The following is a 13,033-nucleotide window of genomic DNA, read 5'->3' as shown; positions in this document are numbered from 1 at the left end:
ATGCCGGCTTTCCACCACATTTCCTGCATGATCTCTCATCACTAGGCGATGAAAATCACATACCTTAGAGAACCTGGTACGAGGCAGGTCTGCATGGACATAGCAGTATTCGACGAAGAAGGTCCTGATATGTTAGAGGGATGTAGAAGTATGTGGTACTGCAACGGATACCACTCGGGAGGAAGGGGCCAGTTCATCAATCACGGTTCTCATTAATCAGGTCTGGGGGCGGGTCCACGGTTTAAAGCGCAGCCGTTCTTGCATGTACGTAGACGAGACCAACGACGACGTCACGAGAAGGAAGATTTTGCGTGTAGCAGAGAACTTTGATAATACGATTCGGGTTTACAAAGTAGGCAAACACCCCCAGAAGTCTGTCTGCTATTGCCTATGGCACCGGTAAAATCTATGCCCCATGAGGTAGTCGTGACGCCAGATGAGTGTTGACAAAATCGTTTGTACCATGTCTGATGCTCGCAGGAGGTTACCACGTACGTTCTCGCGAATTACTTGAAGGATGTGTTTATAGTCACTTGAGGTCGTTTGTCGCGCATGAAGATGATCCCTAAACACCTGAGCCTGTCCAGTAATTGCGATGGGGCCACACTCTCTGGCAGAAGATCTCTACCAATCACAGCACCAAACCTCGTCAGATTCACACAGCTGCCCACTGCAGTCCCATGGCGGGTGATCCATTCCAGCGCCACATTTCGTGGTGGTTGTGTGTAGCGTCATTGCTTTGATTGAGGTGTATTCACAGATATGTGAGTTACTCAGGATTTATTGTCCGTCACTATGCAGTCCAAAATGCCGCCTCCACGCTCTTTTGGTAAGTTGTGTGAGATACCTTTGTCATCTGCATTGTCGTATTGGTTCCGGAATGAATTTCCAGTTACAAGACACGGGTCGACGAAAGGAACTAACATTTCACACTGAGAGCACATTTACTGAAAATACGCGAAAGGAATGCCTCTGTTTAAAGTGCTCTCAGATAAACATACGCAGAAAATTCTGTCAGAGCTACAATATTCAATTAATAAATAGGTCGAAGAACCTTACTGAAGTCACAAATGTAAAATGATAAATAAACGAAAGAGTAGGGAATCGAACCTGTGACCGGCAGGTCCAGAAAACGAGTATGGCTTAAACATCACCGTCGACGTCGCACAACGCGAGCTATCACGAAAAATGTAAATTCTTGCCTGAACGGGACTCGATCCCGGATCTCCTGCTTACCGTCGGGCCATCAGAGCTCGTCTCCAGACCATACCGAACAAGCCTTCGGGAACAGCACTACCAGAGGAACGGGTATGGTGAAGACTTTGGCTACCCTGCAATAGGGACACACAACTGAAATAATGAAAAGATATGAATGGAATCAGTGGGGATGAAATCTAGGAAATGCCAAGGCATGTAATAAAATCAGCTAAATTTTGCTTAGAAAATCCGAACGGGTAAGGTTATGAGTGTGTACTATGGGATCAAAAGTATCTGGACACCTATTAGTGGATATTAATAAGGCATGTGTCAGCCCTTCGCCTTTATGATGGCTTGAACTCTTCTCGAGACACTTTCAGTGTGTCTGGATGTCTGTGGAAGTATGGAAGCGCAGTTTCCTCGAGAGCCGAAACCAGAGAACGTAGAGATGTTGGATGCTGGTGTCTGGAGCGAAGCTGACATTCTGACAAATCCTAAAGGTATCCCTTTGGGTTCAGACCGGGACTCTCGGCTGGAGAAAACACAAATCATTGCCTCACTGATGCTGCTGTATGACCAGAGTGTACTGTCACGCTGTGACAATCAACCATGGTCTCCGACCTATGCATCTAACGTACACCGTACACAATGCTGTAAACTGTGTTCATATTCTCCGCCTTTAGAGTTTTCTGAAGCGGAATAAGGGGACCACACCATAACCACGAGAAACCCACCCATATTGTAACACCTGCCCCTCATTATTTCATTTTTGGCACTACACAAGATGGCAAGTAACGTTCTCCAGGCATTCGCTAAACCCAAACCCTTCCATTGGATTGCCACAGTGTATAGCTAGTGATTCACCACTCCAGGTCACTTGCTTCCAGTTTTCAGCAGTTCAGGTGATTGCCACAGTGTACAGCTAGTGATTCACCACTCCAGATCACTTGTTTCCAGTCGTCCACACTGTTTAGTGGGGTTGCCACAGTGTACAGCTAGTGATTCACCACTCCAGGTCACTTCTTTCCATTCGTCCTCTGTCCAGTGGGATTGCCATAGTGATTCACTACTCCAGGTCACTTGTTTCCAGTCGTCCACCGTCCAGTGGGATTGCCACAGAGTATAGCTAGTGATTCACCACTCCAGTCTCTTGTTTCCAGTCGTCCAATGTCCAGTGGGATTGCCACAGTGTATAGCTAGTGATTCACAACTCTATGTCACTTGTTTCCAGTAGTCCAATGTCCAGTGGGATTGCCACAGTGTATAGCTAGTGATTCACCACTCCAGGTCACTTGTTTCCAGTCATCCACTGTCCAGTGGGATTGCCGCAGCATATAGCTAGTGTTTCACCACTCCAGGTCACTTGTTTCCAGTCGTCCACTGTCCAGTGGGATTGCCACAGCGTATAGCTAGTGATTCACCACTCCAGGTCACTTGTTTCCAGTCGTCCACTGTCCAGTAGGATTGCCACAGTGTATAGCTAGTGATTCACCACTCCAGGTCACTTGTTTCCAGTCGTCCACTGTCCAGTGGGATTGCCACAGTGTATAGCTAGTGATTCACCACTCCAGGTCACTTGTTTCCAGTCGTCCACTGTCCAGTAGGGTTGCCACAGTGTATAGCTAGTGATTCACCACTCCAGGTCACTTGTTTCCAGTCGTCCACTGTCCAGTGGGATTGCCACAGTGTATAGCTAGTGATTCACCACTCCAGGTCACTTGTTTCCAGTCGTCCACTGTCCAGTGGCGTCGCTCTTTACACGACCTCAAGCGTCACTTAGGACTGACTTCAGAAATATGTAGCTTACTAGGAACTGATCGACGATGGTACTCCATTCATTTTAACTTCCTGCAAGAATCATTGAGCTAACAGGACTTTTGATAGCACTTTGGAACTCACGAGTGATTCCCCCCGCTACTCTCATGCGATATTTTAACAACTAGCCTCCGCAGTGCTCGATGGTCTGCCTGATCCTGAGACAACTGTGGTTGTTCGTTCGCGTTTGTACTTCAGTATCACATCACCAACAAATCAGTTTGGACAGCGTTATAAGGGGCGAAATTCCATTGATGGATTTGTTGTTTAGATTACATCCAGTGACTTGTTTAAGTTCGAAGTCACTGAGCTGTCCTGACTGACCCGTTCTGCTGTTACTGTTTCTCTACTGTCAACACAGTACTCCCCGCCTTCTTTTCCACTTTACGGTCCGGCTCTCATGACAGCTAATAGTCAATTACTCATTGCCTACGGCTGTTCGCATGCTTTTGATCTGAAAGTGTATGTCTGACAACTAAAGGTAAACAAAAGTGAGACTAGCCGGCCGCGGTGGCCGAGCGGTTCTAGGCGCCTCAGTCCGGAACCGCGCGACTGCTAAGGTCGCAGGTTCGAATCCTGCCTCGGGCATGGATGTGTGTGATGTCCTTAGGTTAGTTAGGTTTAAGTAGTTCTAAGTTCTAGGGGACTGATGACCTCCGGTGTTAAGTCCCATAGTGCTCAGAGCCATTTGAACCAAAAGTGAGACTGATTATTTTAGTCGGTTCTGGAGATGAATGACTTAGTCAAAACGACTAAGGCGAATCCATATGATAAGCAAGATACTTCAGTTTGAATCGAGGTCTAACGTCGATTTTCATCTGTCAGTACATAGCAGGTTCATTTTTTGAACGGATTCATTGACAGAAATTCTTATCATTGTTTATAATTGACTTCATCTCCACTGATCCTCTTCATTTCCTAACAGCTTGTTTCTGATGCCTGACGACTCAGCACGAAGCTGTAGGGGCAAGAGAGATTCAAGATGATTCTACTTAGTCAGTTCAAATTGGACGCTATTTCCATTTTGTTTACTTATGAGGGCTATTCGGAAAGTAAAGTCCGATCTGTCGGGAAATCGAAACCACTGTGAAAGTCAAAAATGTTATATTTGCAACACTTAGCTACACCCTCCAACTACTTCTCTACACTGTCGCCGCTCCGACTTAGACTCTTAGAGTTCTACCAACTTTCCATCACTATCGTCATAGGAGGCAGCTGCCTGTTCCTCCCGCCAATTCTCTACGCTGGTCTTCAATTTGTTGCTGTGCCAAATTGTTGTCTTCATAGTCAGCGGTTCACGTGAGCAAAGATGAAACTCAGGAGGAACCAATTACGGGATGTGGGTGGTCAAACACTTCCCATACAAATCGCTGCAGGAGCATCTTCATTGCCCCTGCAGAGTGCGGCCGAGAATTGTCAATGAAGAAGAAAACGCATGGCAGTTACTTCTTGTGGCCTGTATGACATCAAGCGAAATCTTTCACCAGGCCCTCATACGTGGCGGGACGCTCTACTTTCTAGTCTCAGAACTGAAAAGAGTGACGTGATGCGATCGACGGGCGTCCTAGAGACACTGGCGAACGCACGTGAGCAAAGTTTCTTCGGATTCACACTGCGGTTTCCATTTCGCACCTGATCTGACCTTACTTTCACAACAGCCCTCGTACGAGCCAAGCATTCGCAATATACACTACTGGACATTAAAATTGCTACACCACGAAGATGACGTGCTAAAGACGCGAAATTTAACCGAGACGAAGAAGATGCTGTGATATGCAAATGATTAGCTTTTCAGAGCATTCACACAAGGCTGGCGCCAGTGGCGACACCTGCAACGTGCTGACAAGAGGAATGTTTCCAACCGATTTCTCAAACACAAACAGCAATTGACCGGCGTTGCCTGGTGAAACGTTGTTGTGATGCCTCGTGTAAGGAGGAGAAATGCGTACCATCTCGTTTCCGACTTTGATAAAGGTCGGATTGTAGCCTATCACGACTGCGGTTTGTCGTATCGCGACGTGGCTGCTCGCGTTGGTCGAGATCCAATGACTGTTAGCAGAATATGGGATCGGTGGGTTCAGGAGGGTAATACGGAACGCCGTGCTGGATCCCAACGGCCTCGTATCACTAGCAGTCGAGATGACAGGCATCTTATCCGCATGGCTGCAACGGATCGTGCAGCCAAGTCTCGATCCCCGAGTCAACAGATGGGGGACGTTTGAAAGACAACAACCATCTGCACGAATAGTTCGACGATGTTTGCAGCAGCATGGACTATCAGCTCGGAGACCGTGGCTGCGGTTATCCTTGACGCTGCATCACAGACAGGAGCGCCAGCGATGGTGTACTCAACGACGAACCTGGGTGCACGAAAGGCAAAACGTCATTTTTTCGGATGAATCCAGGTTCTGTTAACAGCATCATGATGGTCGCATCCGTGTTTGGCGACATCGCGGTGAATGCACATTAGAAGCGTGTATTCGTCATCTCCATACTGGCGTATCGCCCGGCGTGATGGTTGGGGTGCCATTGGTTACACGTCTCGGTCACCTCTTGTTCGCATTGACGGCACTTTGAACAGTGGACGTTACATTTCACACGTGTTACGACCCGTGGCTCTACCCTTCATTCGATCCATGCGAAACCCTACATTTCAACAGGATAATGCATGACCGCATGTTGCAGGTCCTGTACACGCCTTTCTGGATACAGAAAATATTCGACTGCTGGGCCAGCACGTTCTCCAGATCTCTCATCAACTGAAAACATCTGGTCAATAATGGCCGAGCAACTGGCTCGTCACAATACGCCAGTCACTACTCTTGATGAACTGTGGTATCGTGTTGAAGCTGCATGGGCAGCTGTACCTGTACACGCCATCCACGCTCTATTTGACTCAATGCCCAGGCGTATCAAGGCCTTTATTACGGTGAGAGGTGGTTGTTCTGGGTACTGATTTCTCAGGATGTATGCACCCAAATTACGTGAAAATGTAATCACATGTCAGTTTTAGTATAATATATTTGTCCAATGAATACCCGTTTATCATCTGCATTTCTTCTTGGTGTAGCAATTTTAATGGCCAATAGTGTATTTGTTGTATACGTCTGCATTTGAAAAAGTAAATTGTACATAATTACGGCATAACCACGTTCAGTTCGTTGACAATAGAAATCCGCTCATTGATCCCGGAGCCATTCGACAACGGCTGTCTGAATGTTCTCATCGCTGGAAAAATTTCCTTCCTTCCTTCCTTCCTTCCTTCCTTCCTTCCCGATCAGCATCACCCACGTCTATGCGGCCTTCGTCAATTTGTCGGCATCATTTAACTACATCTGGGCGCGACTTTACATTTGGTCCACCTACCGCCAAAATTTCACGTTGAATCCGTGTGCAATTTAGTCGTTTTGTCCACAAGAATCGTAGTGTCTCGCGTGTTTCAACTTTGGTTTACGTTTTCAGTTGCCGCGCCATTTCACTTTCACAATGTGACGCGCCCACTATCTGTACCACAGCAGAAATGTCTGCAGCAAGCCCAGAACATGTACTCTCGTCCGACTATCCGTCACTCTTGTTGCACTATGGTCTTAGCTTAGGATAACATGTGTAACTTATTTTCTGAAGTCCCTACATACCGTTTGCTGAGGTCTTTTTCTGGCTACTTTTTCGGACAACAAAGTAGAATACGTTTGTGGATATTTTGATTTTACGTCATCTCAATCAACTGTTGATAAAAGGATCGGCTGTATCTTTGTATCAGAGCTACAAACAAGCCATTACGTTAACAGTTGCTGCCGAACATTTGAGAGCCTGTCGAACACAAGCATCGTTCCAGCTACATCGCTGTCACTGAAATCAGAGCACAGCGTTGGAATTTTTTATACGAGAGTGACACAAAGCAAGCAAATAATTTATCGTTAAAGACTGTGTGACCATTAGGCGCAATACATTTTTGCGCTGATGGAATTCCCGTTATCGAATATTTTGAAAGCACCAACGAAATTTTTGTTATGATTCGATAATGCAGCCAATGAATACTTTAACGTTAAAAAGTTCGGAGATTCCGGTCAAACTGTGGCGTTTATCGACAGGAATTCAGTCTCTGATACAAAAGTACAACATTCTAATTGGTAAATGAATTCTATTACGAGCGATTTTGAATTTTATTGTAATAAATGAATCAAGTAAAGGGACACATCATTTCCGTGGAACGCAAATAAAATTAAAAAAAATGAATGAAATGAATATCTCCATACATAACTACATTACTGTACAAGCCTCAGAAAAATATCTGTATACCAGACATTCAATTATTATTTGGCTCTCATGATTGTTTGCAGAAAAGGTTGCTACGCAGTGTCACGAAATACACTTCAAGTTTTTCGTTCGTAGCTGTTAAAAGAGAAGTCAAAAAAACTCAAGTATTCATGTAACAAAAAGCTACCTCTGTCAAACACAAAAGAAAACGTGTACCTTGTTTCTTATGTGTGCCTGCCAACGGAGTAATTAGATAAGGCCAAATGGCAGTTGCAATATTTGAAGAAAATGGGAGCAACCAAGTATTTGTCGAAACTGTTATAATCAGCTTTTTAAACTGTATAGTTACAAAATATGGCACGGTCAAGCAGTTAATCTAGCTGACAGTCAATTATTGGAGGAAATGGTCCAAATACTGACTCGAGTCTAAATATGGGCTAGTTGTTGCCTAAGAGCATACATGTACTTCAGCCTAGTAGCAGTAGTGTTAAAGTGTTAGAGAGGGAGCCAACAAGAGGAAGAGAGAAGTGCAGCGGTATAGAAGGCGTCATTTTGCCAATTTCCACTGTCTTGAAACGTTCTGTAGGTATGTTTATTTTATTTGCCATTAGTAGTTATGGTAAATCATTTTATGTTAAAAGCATCTTAATACTGATATTCTACAGTTCGTTTAGCATAAAGCATTTTGGTAAGGAGCTACTATTACTCTAAGCGTTCTTATCCAGCTGGTTTAAATATAGGCTACACAACCGGATCTACGTAAATATTGGCTATCCCATATTTACACCATATTTTGGTACATTTGATGCAAAACGAATGATTTATGATACCTGTTGTTTCAGGATGCCAAGAAACACGCCAAAGGATATTCGAAAGGATAAAAGAAATTGTTGGAATGAAGAGAACATGGAGAAAACTATTACAGCTCTCAGAGGAAAGCGAATAGGGACCCTGAAAGCAGCAAGGACTCTTAATGTACCTCGTAAAACACTCCAAACCTTAAGAAAAAAACATGACTCCAACTGTAGCACCTCGTAATAAACTAAGAAGAAAATCCTATATGGTAGCAGAATTAGAGCAACAGCTGACTGAATATCTACTTATCATGGAACAAAAATTCCACGGATATACTACAGCATATTTGAGACGAACGGTGTTTCAGCTTTCACTTAGGAATGGTCTGCAAACTCCTTTCAAGTCAAATGACACTGGCGACCATGCCGGCCGAAGTGGCCGTGCGGTTAAAGGCGCTGCAGTCTGGAACCGCAAGACCGCTACGGTCGCAGGTTCGAATCCTGCCTCAGGCATGGATGTTTGTGATGTCCTTAGGTTAGTTAGGTTTAACTAGTTCTAAGTTCTAGGGGACTAATGACCTCAGCAGTTGAGTCCCATAGTGCTCAGAGCCATTTGAACCATTTTGAACTGGCGACCATGGTTAGATCTTTATCTGAATCGACACAAATATTGCTTATCATTTCGCAGACCTTGTGGAAAAAAAAAAACCAAGCCTTTTTTAACTTTTTGTAAGAAGCATAGCAAAAGCACAGTTTGACTGTAGAAAGAATATTCATCGTGACTGAAACAGATCTTTCAGTTGTCCAGAGCGACATCCCGTATGTCATAGGGAGGAAGGGCAAGAAGCAAATATCAGCTTTGACTTCTGCGAAGAGAGGTTCTACACTGACAGTTATTACCTGCGTAAGTGCAGCTGAGCAGTTTGTTCCTTTTATTGTCATTTTTTCATGAACGAACGGGTTCGATAGACAGGGCTCACGCATCGGGATGGGCGCAAAGTAATCTGTTTACAGAGTGGTTTGCTTATTTCATTGGAAAAGTCGGCCCGAAAGAAGAGCCATCAGTTTTACTGATTTTAAATAGACCTTCTACTCACGTACGGAACATTGATATGATTGACATGGCTAGAGCAAACCATGTGATGATCGTCTCTCTTCCTCTTCATTCCACCTACAAGCTTCAGCCTGTGGATAAGACGTTCATGGCCTACTGAAAGCTTATAACAATGAGGAAGTTAGTTTTATTCGATACTCTCACCGCACACCTTATAACGTAATGGAGCTGTTAGGAAATCCGTACCTCAAAGTCCAGACTGGGGAGATTGCAGTGAACAGATTCAAAGCAACTGGAATATTGCCCTTAAACGAAGGCATCTTTTCCTATTTTGATTTTCTAGCTTCCGAAACTGAAGCAAAGAAGACAAGCAGTTCTACGACATCAAAGATCGCCGAGACGCTCCTAAAGTTATTGCCTTATCATTATGTTCGATTTCCACTGCCGCTATTCAGCAGGCTCTTTCAGAAACGTCAAAGAAAGTGAGCTCTTTCGAGATTACTCCAGTCCCTGGCATCAGGAAACTAGCAACAAATCGTGGTAGTAAGCCCTCACGTTCTTATGTCGTTAATGAAACAACACACAGTCACGTATTGTCCGTATCTTTGGAACAATCTGCTGTCAAGAAGGGTAAGAGCAAGTTATCTTCCGGTGACAGTGGAGGTTGTAAAGGGAAAACCAGCACTCCAAAAGTGAAGGCCTTCAGAAAGGAGGCAACAAACATCGGATTCTGAGGCAGGTGGTACAGCTGTGGAACGAGTTGTGCATAACGACAGTGCCTGGAAATACCTCTACGAGAATATCCAGACGATGGGGATGCAAGCTGCATTTTCGCGAGGGTCTTTTTGCTGAGGACTAAAGGGGAGAACTTTGGGTAAAGTGTTTTGAGTGCAATAAGAGGACACACAGTGAATGTGCAAGTGTGAAACCAATGTCTACATTTGCAACTACTGCAAATAGGCACTTTTCTTTCATAAAATATTTTCATATGTTTCTCTCTATTTTAAACTATAAATACTCATATCGTTCTGAAGTCATGTCGTCTTATGTTCGTATGTTTAGCTTTCCCAATACTGGTAGGGCTTTCTTAAATAGTAACTTTGATGTCTGACATATTTGGTGTTCTTTCTATAGCTGCTTTATAGCATTTTCGAAGTAGCCCATATTTGGACCGTACCGAAGTAAACGACAAATTTGCAGTCTTCGCTAATTAAGTTATTTTGTACAACCAGTTTAGTTTAATCTCGCTCTTAGAAAGCCAACATGTTTTAGAATTCCTTTAAGGTGTTAAAATGTTCCACAACCTTGGCAGTATACCCTTCAATGAAAGTGGAAGCCCTGTTTGAACCATCTGATCTAAAATGAACAATTCCTAGTATTTTACATGTAACATGAAATGAAAGACAGTTGGAAAGAAAATATATGTCAAAGAATTTTTTGGTGCGGTTACAGTTTGTGGAAAAGTACGGTGACGGTCTTGCAGGAAGTAGTGTTTCAAGAAAAACCTTATAAATGCCGGATAGAATTCTTTTAATCTTTGCTCCTTCAGTTCTGAATAACATTCTTCTTAACCTCTATCCCTCCCAATTCCCTATCTATGCTGAAGCTTGAGGCTTGAGGATCTGTTATTGGTGATTTGTGCGCTATCAGTCTTTCTCGTCATTATTGATGCCAAATGTCAGATACTTACTCCTAAATACTTTTGACAGCTTTTCCCTACCTATTCTGCGTGTCAGAGCGTCCTCCGTTACGGAACTGGTACTTACCTGAAAAAGAAAAAGAAAATGTCAGATACATAAACAGGAACTCTTGGCTAAATAGTGAAGGATGTTACATCTTTACATAACACTCCTACGCAATACTTGTTTCATTCGTTCATATTCGCTGAGATATCAATTTTCAGTACAGTACTATACATCTACATCTACATTTATACTCCGCAAGCCACCCAACGGTGTGTGGCGGAGGGCACTTTACGTGCCTGCCACTGTCATTACCTCCCTTTCCTGTTCCAGTCGCGTATGGTTCGCGGGAAGAACGACTGTCTGAAAGCCTCCGTGCGCGCTCTAATCTCTCTAATTTTACATTCGTGATCTCCTCGGGAGGTATAAGTAGGGGGAAGCAATATATTCGATACCTCATCCAGAAACGCACCCTCTCGAAACCTGGCGAGCAATCTACACCGCGATGCAGAGCGCCTCTCTTGCAGAGTCTGCCACTTGAGTTTGCTAAACATCTCCGTAACGCTATCACGGTTACCAAATAATCCTGTGACGAAACGCGCCGCTCTTCTTTGAATAGGTTTAAGTCGAATGATAAGAGAAAACAGTTGAAGTCATTGCGAATCTCTAATAATATTTTTCCGCTAAACGAGTACGCACTTTGGTCAGGATAAACTAGCATAGAAGTTATCTTCGTTTGTTCCGAAACAGGGCAAAAGCTATTGAGAATATTTTCCCACACTGTTGCAGTGTTCGAAGAAACACACAAAATGAGCCTAATATTGGAGCCCAAATTGCATATGTAATCGTGAAATGAGCTTAAGCTATAATGAGGGTAACAAATCTTGCGGTTACTAAATTGTAATACACTTATAACATCAGTACTAAAACAAGATAATTATATTACGTTACAAATAAAGGAAGTAGCACGACGGCATATTTTCAACCGATATAAAAGAAACTGAAAGATAAATAGCACTCTTAAATCTCAGTTTATTGGTCTTTAGCGCTATGCTGACTTTAATGTTAACCAGGAATGAGCATCCGTTTATTGCCCACTTCTGAACCAGAAATCTTCGTCGTAGAGTCTGATAACTGTCGCAGACGAGAGGTATTAAGGGGGCAAACGTTAGCCAGTCTCGCTAGGGTTACACATACCAGGACCGAAACTCTTTTTGTAAGATTAAATTAAGAGCTTATAGGAAATTCCGTCACACCACCCTCATTGACGCATATACAGGGTGTTAAAATGTGTCGAATATTTTGAAAAGTGATAGTACCCAACAAAACAAGAAGAAAGAATTTCATTAAACAGCTTTAAAATGGATACCTTAAAACCTATGATCATTTGTTCATTTTCGATACGGTGAAACTCAACTCTTCTACCGCAAGCTCCTTGCTTTCCATATTTTGGGAGGAAGTAGTAGGGACAAAAAACAAGAACGAAATGTCCAGTAAACATAGGCTGTAAAATGCACACCTTAAGAGCTATCAGTCTTTCTCGTCATTATTGATGCCAAATGTCAGATACGTTTCTAGCATTTGTAGACTTAGAGAAAGCTTTTGACAATGTTGACTGGAATACTCTCTTCCGAATTCTAAAGGTGGCAGGGGTAAAATACAGGGAGCGAAAGGCTATTTACAATTTGTACAGAAACCAGATGGCAGTTATAAGAGTCGAGGGACATGAAAGGGAAGCAGTGGTTGGGAAGGGAGTGAGACAGTGTTGTAGCCTCTCCCCAATGTTATTTAATCTGTATATTGAGCAAGCAGTAAAGGAAACGAAAGAAAAATTCGGAGTAGGTATTAAAATCCAAGGAGAAGAAATAAAAACTTTGAGGTTCGCCGATGACATTGTAATTCAATCAGAGACAGCAAAGGTCTTGGAAGAGCAGTTGAACGGAATGGACATTGTCTTGAAAGGAGGATATAAGATGAACATCAACAAAAGCAAAACGAGGATAATGGAATGTAGTCGAATTAAGTCGGGTGATGCTGAGGGAATTAGATTAGGAAATGAGACACTTAAAGTAGTAAAGGAGTTTTTCTATTTGGGGAGCAAAATAACTGATGATGGTCGAAGTAGAGAGGATCTAAAATGTAGACTGGCAATGGCAAGGAAAGCGTTTCTGAAGAAGAGAAAATTGTTAACATTGAGTATAGATTTAAGTGTGAGGAAGTCGTTTCTGAAAGTA

Source organism: Schistocerca serialis, chromosome 3, assembly GCF_023864345.2.
Source record: "Schistocerca serialis cubense isolate TAMUIC-IGC-003099 chromosome 3, iqSchSeri2.2, whole genome shotgun sequence".
Lineage (NCBI taxonomy): Eukaryota > Metazoa > Arthropoda > Insecta > Orthoptera > Acrididae > Schistocerca > Schistocerca serialis.
This window is presented reverse-complemented; position numbering follows the sequence as displayed.